The following is a 9,226-nucleotide window of genomic DNA, read 5'->3' as shown; positions in this document are numbered from 1 at the left end:
TTCTCCAAGTCCACAACACAAATGTAGACTGGGTAGGAAAACTCCCATAAACCCTCGAGGACCCTAGTGAGGGTAAAGAAGTTATCCAGTGTTCCACAGCCAGGACGGAACCTACATTGTTCCTCCTGGATCTGAGATTCGAGCAACGATCAGACTCACTTCTCCAGTACCCCTGAATAGACCTTAGCCGGGAGGCTAAGGAGTTTTTTTTCTTCTTTATTCGGCTGCTCCCTGCATTAGGGGTCGCCACAGCAAACTCAGTCACACAAAGACTTGGCAATTATTTTTACGCCAGATGCCCTTCCTGATGCAACCACAGATCACCGAGCTACCACAGCCCTCTGTGTGGAGCAGAGAGCTGCCATCTAGGGTGCCCAGAGGAGCCGATGGTTGGGGTTAAGGGCCTTGCTCAAGGGCCCTCTCAAGGGAGGCTAAGGAGACTGATGACCCAATAATTGGAGCACACCCTCTAGCCCCATTTTTGAAGAGGGGGAACCACCACCCCAGTTTGCCAATCCAGTGCCACTGTCCCCGATGTCCATTTGACATTCCAAAGGCATATCAACCAAGACTGCCCCACAACATCCAGAGTCTTAAGGAAATCAGGGTGAATTTCAGCCACTCCTGGAGCCCTGCCACCACAAAGCTTTTTAACAACCTCGGCGAACTCAGTCACGGTTATGGACAGGCCAACTCCGAAGTTCCCCAACTTAGCTTCCTCCATGCAAGACGTGCTGGTAGAAATGAGAAGGTCTGAGAAGTATTCCTTTCACCTCCTGACAACATCACTGGTTGAGGTCAACAGCATCCCACTTATACTGAAAACAGTGTTATCAATGTGCTACTTGCCCCTCCTCAGCTTCCTGATGCTTTGCAAGAATATATTTGGAGCCGATCAAGAGTCTCTATTCAAGGCCTCACCAAACTCCTCCCAAATCTGAGCTTTTGTTTTGCCTCAGCAACAGCCAAGGCTGCGGACCATTTGGCCCTCCATTACTCCTCAGCTGCCACCGAAGTCCCACCGGCCAAAAAGGCCCAATAAGACTCCTTCAGCTTGACAACCTGGGGTGTCTACCACGGAGTTTGGTGATGGCCACCGACAACCTTGCAGCCACAGCTCCAGGCATCTACTTCAACAATTAAGGCATGGAACATGGCCCATTTGGACTCAATATCCCCCACCTCAGCTGGGATGTGGTTAAAGCTCTCCCGGAGGTGTGAGTTGAAGGTCTTTCTGATGGGTTCTTGTGACAGGCATTCCCAGCAAACACTCTAAACATTTGGATATACTGGGTCTACCCAGCATCTTCCCCGCCATCTGATCCAACTCACTACCAGGTGGTGATCAATTGACAGCTCAACTCCTCTCTTCACTCGAGTGTCCAAAACAAACCTCCGCAAATCAGATGACACGACTATAAAGTCAATCATTGATCTATGACCTAGGGAATCCTAGTGCCAAGTGCACTTATGGACAGCCATATGTTTATACATATTGTCCATAATGGACAAACTATGACTAGTACACAAGTCCAACAAAGAACACCTCTCTGGTTCAGATCAGAGAGGCCATTCTTCCAAATCACTCCCCTCCAGGACACACTGTCAATATAGTGCTGGATTTTTATTTCTGTTTGTCAGATACCCCGCACCTTTTGTCTTTATCTTAGCTGATGTGTGGAGTCAAGGTTGCTACATCTTTTGCAAGAACAGAGAAAATGTTTCTCTTAAGGTTTAAACAAAATGATGTCTTTTTTTTCTTGCATGCATAGTTTGAGAGTACTTGCAGCTTGTCTTGACACATCTTCTGGGCAGAACTTTAGATGACTTGTAGTTAAAGTATAAATTTACATTTTTCTTTATACATTTGTAAGGTAAATTGCAATACTATTTCTTCTTTAATTTACTTGGTTCATATTCACCTTTAAAACTGTTCACAAACAGACCACGTCTTGGCCAATAAGTCAATAATTCACATCTAAAAAGCATAAAGTATGTCTGCATCAAAGCAAAGGCAAGAAAGTGAGTTTTTTTTTCTTTTTCAAAATATACACTTGAAAACCAACCTTAGCTGCGTTTTTGTACTCCTTCCGTTTGGTTCGAATCTCTGTTGGCTATTAGTTCCAGTTCATCCGTAGCACTTATGCTTTACCCTCCCAAAGTTCTCCACCACACAAGCAAAATTCAAATCCAGTTTATTTGCATTACAAAAACAGTGTCCCAATAATTTATTTAAAAAAAGCTCATAACCATTTTTTTCTCTAATCTGCCTTGAGATTTTCTGCACCATTTACTTTAGCGTATAGTGTATTCTGTAAAATGCTTTGAACTCTATTCGTTCTCTGTATCAGAACATGAGACTGTGTGATTTGTATTTGCTTTCATTTGGGTTTTGGAAAATTGGTTTACATGAGTCTATATACAACAATCCCATTAAACAGGCAACATCATGCAAATATCTTGGCATTCATACTGATAGTGACTTAAGCTGATTGCCACCACCTGCCAGAATCGATTAGCACTTCCAATTTTTATTTAGATTCCATTTTTATGGTGTCTGCAAAATAAGCCTAATTGTCTACAGAGCAACAATAGAGTACATCCTTCATAACAGTGTCACGAGCTCGTGTGGGAACCTAACATTCAAATATCCTGATGCATGCTCATTAATCCAGGTAGAAAAATCCAAAAAAGTTCAATCTGGTCCTCTGGACATTCAAAAAAACAAAACAAAGCAAAAAAAATATAGAAACGTTTCGTCTCTCATCCGAGAGACTTCCTCAGTCTGAGGTGCTGTATTCAGCTCAGTCTCTTAAATAGCACCTTCTCAGAGTGGATCAACCAGTTTGCTGCTGACAGCCAAAACCAGCTGCTCACATGGTCAAGAAGGACCATCAGCCTAACAATGGATCACTAGCACACTGATGGCTGTTTACTATTCACAGAGGGTTGAGTGATACTTGCAATAACAGCAGTGTAATCCTCACGATAATCAGATGATTCCCTCGAAAAATGCGATGTTAGCAGCAGCCCCGCTGAATGATTTTCCGTGGAGGGCCGCTACTTGCTGGACGACGCCACCGCCTTTTCTAATGTTTTTCCTCAAGGGGAATTGGATGATTCCCTCGAAAAAGGCGTTGTTGGCAGCAGCACCGCTGAGTGTTTTTCCGTGGCGGGCCACTACTTGATGGACGACACCACCGCCTTTTCTAATGTGTTTTTCCTCGAGGTGAATCAGATGAGCCCCTCAAAAAAGGCTATGCGGGCAGCAGCTCCGATGAGTGTTTTTTCCGTGGCGGGACGCTATGCGCGGGACGACACTACCATCTTTCTTTGACGCAGAGTCACCCAGTGAATTGAAGGATTCCTCCGAGAAAGGCAATGCTGGAAACAACCTTGCTGCCCTTTCCCTCCTGGAGAGCATAGTGACGGAAGAAGAGTGGTTGAGCGGATGCTCAGCCACCTTGGGTCTTCCCACGTCAGCGACCACACGTTCCCAGCCGTCAGCACCCTCCTCACGGACCTGCCCTGCATAATCCAGGAGGCTGCTAACACAAAGGGACTTTCCGTCCCTTGCCTCCCTCCACCCTGATCGGATGATCTGGCAGGAAGGTGTGGCTCCGCCCCGGCTTGTCGCCCTGACCCCATCTGGCCTTGCTGTCCAGCTTCGACATCACACTGGAACGAGGCTGAAGCTGGGCTGGCAAGCTGAAGACATCCGACTCCTTTTTCGCCTCCATTTCCAGAGTGGAGGGTTTTACCAACTGGTATTTTTCCCTCGGTTCCCCCGAGGATAGACAGAAGAGCAGAGTCAGCAGCAAGAAGAAGGTCATTAGTTATTTTTATTAGAGCTATTTCGGTGCTATGGTGGGGGCGAAAACCAGATTGAAACTCTTCATAAATGTTATTGTTGGATAGGTGAGAGTGAAGTTGACTAGCAACGGCTTTTTCAAGAACTTTGGAAATAAAGGGCAGATTAGAGATTGGACGAAGATTACTGAAGTTGATAAAGTCAAGACCTGGTTTCTTGATGATGGGGGTGACGGCAGCAGATTTGAAAGCTGTGGGAACAATGCCAGAGGTTAGGGAGGAGTGGATAATGTTGGTGATGATGGGGAGCAGAGACGGGAGACAGGATTTAACAAGAACTGTGGGAAATGGGTCGAGCTGACAGGATGAGGACTTAGACTTGCTGATAATGTCTGCAATGTCATTAGCAGAGGGGAGGGAGAAGACAGAGAAGGGGAGGGACGGGGGAGTTCAACATAGATGCTGGGGGCGGCATTAGATCCAAGGTGTTTATGAATTGAAAGAATCTTTTTATTGAAATAAGACATCAGAGAGTTGAAAAATTCTGTAGAAACCATGTGAGAGGGTAATGAGTTAAGAGATGAGACTGAACGGTTAAGGAGAGAGAACAAAGTCTTTGAATTGCCAACATTGGAACTGATGATGTCAGAGAAGTAGCTGGATTTGGCTTGAGAAATACTGCCCTTATACTGGATGACGTGGTTCGCATAGAGTTCCTTGTGAAGTGAGAGACCGGATTTCTAATAGAGTCACTCCAACCTCCGACCTTTGGATTTCAGAGAACGGAGTTCTGGAGTGAACCAGGGTGCAGAGTTGGAGAAGGAGACAGACCGGGTTTTCAGAGGAGCGACATGTTGGTGAGGCTGTTATTGTAGAATGTGACAAGGTCATATGATTTAAAAGAATTGAAGGTGAAGATGGTATTATTAATTTGAGACAAAAGAATGTCATAGTTGATATTCTTAATATTACGGAAGGAAAGAGTGCGTTGAGGTTGTAGTGAATTCGGCCTCCGACCAAAACCTGCCTCTGAGGACCTTCATGGGACAGGAACTGTTATTTCATTGATTTGAATCCAGAAATACAAATTAGCTCATCCAGAGACTGTCTAATTGTATCCTTAAGAAATCAATTGAAAGAACACTCTTCTTTTATATTATCATTACTATTTTACAATATCTTGATAAATCAAAAGTGTGTTTAGTTCATACCATTTCTAAATGATGAAGTGAACCACTCATTTTAAATCAACTGTGAAACAGTATTAATGATTTTTTAATCCTCATTTAAATTAGAAATCAAGTTAAATGTCTATTTACAAAGTAATTATGCATTTTGATCTTCTGTCTGAAATGAGAAGTAGTGATGTCGGTCGAAAGTCAGAAAGGAGTTATTAGAACGAAGTGGATTGTTTTTAAACCTAGCAGACGGTAAATAAGAAGCTACTGGCACCTGCTTCCTCCCACTTCGCCATAACATGTCTTCTGTCTGTACGGAACGTTTCTAAAATATTCCTGCTGTTTTCTTGACTTGTAATGACCCTCTGACATCACTAGAACCACCCCCTACTGGTTGTTTCAACCAATCAGGAAGTCCTGAAGTGACCGGAAGTGAGAACTCTTTAAGAGTCCACACTTCCTGGAACTTCTAGGTCAACTGGGTCTGTCAGTCAGTTGGTCAAGTCTCCTGAGCTCCTCAAGCGGGTCTCTGGTGAAGTCTAGTCTTGAACTTAGTCTTGGGAGCCTGTGATGGATTCTTCTACATCTGAGTGGAACCTCTGACAGACTCACAGCTTGCTGTGTATCCACCCGGGAGATGAGCGTGTTTGTTGAACGGAGTACCATCACTACTTCGGACGATTCTCAGCCATCCTGACCGGAGACGCTGAAAGGTAGCTTTGAAATGGACCTCTGTACCTGAGCTGACCTATCTTCTGCAAAGGTAACAAGTCGCCACGCACCGAGTGTACTGGGGCTGAGCTGGGGTCGGATGAAGGGTGCCATTCCTAGTCAACACACTTTCCTTCATCCATCTTTTCTCTCCATTTAAACTCCTTCATTTCCCATCTTTAAACTCTTCTATTTTGCCAGTAGCCTAGATGCCTTCTTCAATGTCCTGTTGTCTTATTAAGTAAAACGTGCCAAGTTTTATTAATCAGAACCAGATCAGCTAATCAAGTGTACAATGTTTTGATGTTAAATTTTGATTCTGTTCAATAAATGACCGCATTTATTCTGATGGGTCAAAGGAAATTAAACAATCCACGCATAGTTACCTCGGTCACATGGCAGTAATTTAAATCGAAAAAGAGAGAACCCATTTATTTAAATATATTGTAGTCAAGGGCAACTAACCTAGCCCTTAGCACACTACATATTGGTGGTCCCGTACGGTCTCTAAAAGAGATAAGTTATGCCCCATCCACCTCTTTAGACATTTTGGTGGCCGAACAGATTTCTAAAGAGGTATGAATTATATGTGACACGAGGTTCTGTGCTGTTGAGATGGACGCTGCTTGTTGGCGCATGGGAGTCCGAGTTTTGAGCTTGAAAGGACATGATAAGTCATGCTTGTGGTGTTCAGAAAGCTGCAATTAAGTCAATGTGTTCTTGTTAAAGCTGAAAAGTGTACATCTGTTTGTGTAACTAAGCTGGATACTGTGGAAAAAACGCTTTATTCTGTTTGAAACTGTTGCTTGAACGGATGTTCGGCTGTCCGACTCGGTTTTGTTTCTTTGACTGAACGAGTTGTGTTTTAAATGGATGAAATGTTGTTTTAAAGCTGGGTGCTGACTCAGACCACTGTTATATGCTGTTCGTTACATTTTTAACAGTAAATAGTGCATTTCGGAAGTTTTAATGGGCTATAGTTTGACCGGACTGTTCATGCTAACTGCTAGCGTGAAGCAAGTAAACACAGGCTGTGATTGGTTGAAAACCGCTGTTTGGGTCGCTCTGATTCGCTGAGAAGCTGGTGACGTATCTCTGTGCGTCCACTCCCTCTGATATCAGATTGTGAAGCCAACCTCCGCTGTGCACGTGTCTGAAGAGTCACGTGACCCCGGAAATGAAGCTCGTTTTAACAGAGTCCGCCTTCGTGTTTAAAAACGCTAAATAAAGACTGCCACTGTTCCTAAAACTCATGTTTTCATGCAGACAAAGTGTGCGTCGAGATAGGCCACGTTAATAGCTTTAAACCCGTCCATAAAAATGTTGCAGAACCATGTTCGACCATGTGCTAAAGCGTAGCTAACGGCTAACAGCCGGATGTCAACAGGACCGTTCACAGGAAGTTGTCATAGACTTCTGTCGGTAAAAGTAAGCTTACACCGCCACCTGCTGTCGAAAAAGGAGTATAGCGGTTTTCCTGAAAGAAAGCTGATCACTTGCTTTTCATTAAAACATTTTTTTTTGTTGTTAATCCAGCCTGGTTTCTGTGTACTGTTTAAATAGCGAATTCTGGTAAATTTAAACTGCTTACAAAAGCGTTTGAAAACTAAAGTTGATGTCAGATTTTTAGAAAAATTGCAGGTTTATTAATTTTAAGTGCACTTGAGTTAAAATTAACACTGAAAAGGCCTGGTTCATTGTATCTGTTACAAAAATAAGATCATAACTAAGTAACACTGCCAGAAGGAGGCATTTACTTACAATATTTATGGGTTAAGACCTTAACAGGGACCCATGCATGGAAAAGTTGGCTTTTAACAGTACTGTTGATTGAACCCAGAGCTAAAATAGTGTGTGAATCTCAGTGCTCACTTTAAAAATATATATTTACTTGTTAAACACTCTAAGTTGGCAACTGTTTAACCAGATAAGTGCTGAACAGTGGATTACCATGGCAGATGTGACAGAAACAAATATTGATCCATGTGAGGGGAAGCACTGGTTGGAGAGAGCGTTAATGCTGCTAACAGAATCCTTACATGCATATGGTGAACAGGTGGACAGCATGAACTCAAAAGGATTATTGGATGAGCTGAAGGATGTTGCAGAAAGTGTGACTTCTGCTGACATAACAAAGTCAAGCTATGTACATCTGGCTAAATTGGCACTCTTACTAAAGGCTAAATTTTATATTGAGGCCAACAGAGGTGAAGCCCTTGATAAAAGGTTAATGCACGAGACAGAGGTCCACGTGGCAGCACGTGTGGAGTACCTAAAACTCGAGGCACAGTCTAAATTTGATAAGGAGACCTGGGCAAATGAATTACAATGTGAGAGAGAGCTCTCACAAGCTCAGCTTACATTACATTATTCTATGAAGAAAATTTAAGATTGACACTGAATGAAATCATGAGGTGATCAGTAAACGGAAGTTCATCAAAAGTACAGTTAAGAAGAAAGAGTCCAGAGCAGCATAATAAGTCCAAAGTGTGGCCCTTTATGTGGGTTGGAATGTTAATGAACTGCTTGAAGCTACAGCTGTCGAGGCAGGATGTGAAGTCTCTGGTGAGGGGGTTGTTGTCTTCATCCATATGAATGTTGAAGTCTCCAAGCAGAATAATGTTGGGTGAAAGAGCTGAGAGATGGGCGATTAGAGCAGTAAACTCATTTATAAAAGAGTTGTTGATTTTGGGTGGACGGTAGAAAGTGGCAACAATGGTGGGGGTAGGGCCGGAGAGTAGACACACAGTGTGCTCAAAGGAGGGAGAGGGAGGTGTGTGAACCGGCGTGACCTTCCAGTTCTCGCGGTGAATTATCGCGAGACCTCCTCCGCGGCTGGACTCGCGGGATTTGGCGATGTAAACAAACCCCGGTGGGGTAGATTCATTCAGGTGGAAAAAGTCATTTTGTTGTTGCCACGTTTCTGTTAGACAAATAAAATCTAGCTTACGGTCGGATATTAGGTCTTGAATAAGCTGACCTTTGCCAGTGAGTAAGCGAACGTTCAGAAGGCCAAACTTTACGGAGGAGGAGTTGGTAGTGACCGGAGCATTAGCCGACCGAGCTAGGCTAGCTAACACGCTACTACTGTTAGCGGCCCGAGTATTGCGGCGTGTAGAATGGTGAGAGTCAGACCAGATGGAGTTTATGGGGTTAGACTTGTCTGCGTGGAGTCTACGGCGGGAGCCACGGTGAATGTATCTCTGGCGAGGATGAAAGGCAATGTCCTGAAGAGGGAGTACAGGTGGCACGGCTGGTAGGAAACGAAGGCGAAGGAGCTCGACTGCTGAGTAATGGAGAAGACCAGACGCCGGGTGGTGGTGGATGAGCAGCTGGAGAGTCCAAAGCAGAGCAGGCAGCAGGTAAATCCTAATGAACCGCATGGCTGATATTGAGACGGATCAGAGACTTGGTGTAGTGAAAAAGGCAGGAAGGACTGAATAAAACAGAAAAAAGCACCAAAAAAAAGCACGAAGAGCAGCGGCAGCCAGGATGCGGCAGCCAGGATGCGGCAGCCAGGATGCGGC

The sequence above is a fragment of the Nematolebias whitei genome, chromosome 1 (genome assembly GCF_014905685.2).
Source record: "Nematolebias whitei isolate Nwh7 chromosome 1, NemWhi1, whole genome shotgun sequence".
NCBI classification, from domain to species: domain Eukaryota; kingdom Metazoa; phylum Chordata; class Actinopteri; order Cyprinodontiformes; family Rivulidae; genus Nematolebias; species Nematolebias whitei.
The sequence above is the reverse complement of the archived record's forward strand: the minus strand, read 5'-3'. Positions refer to the sequence as shown.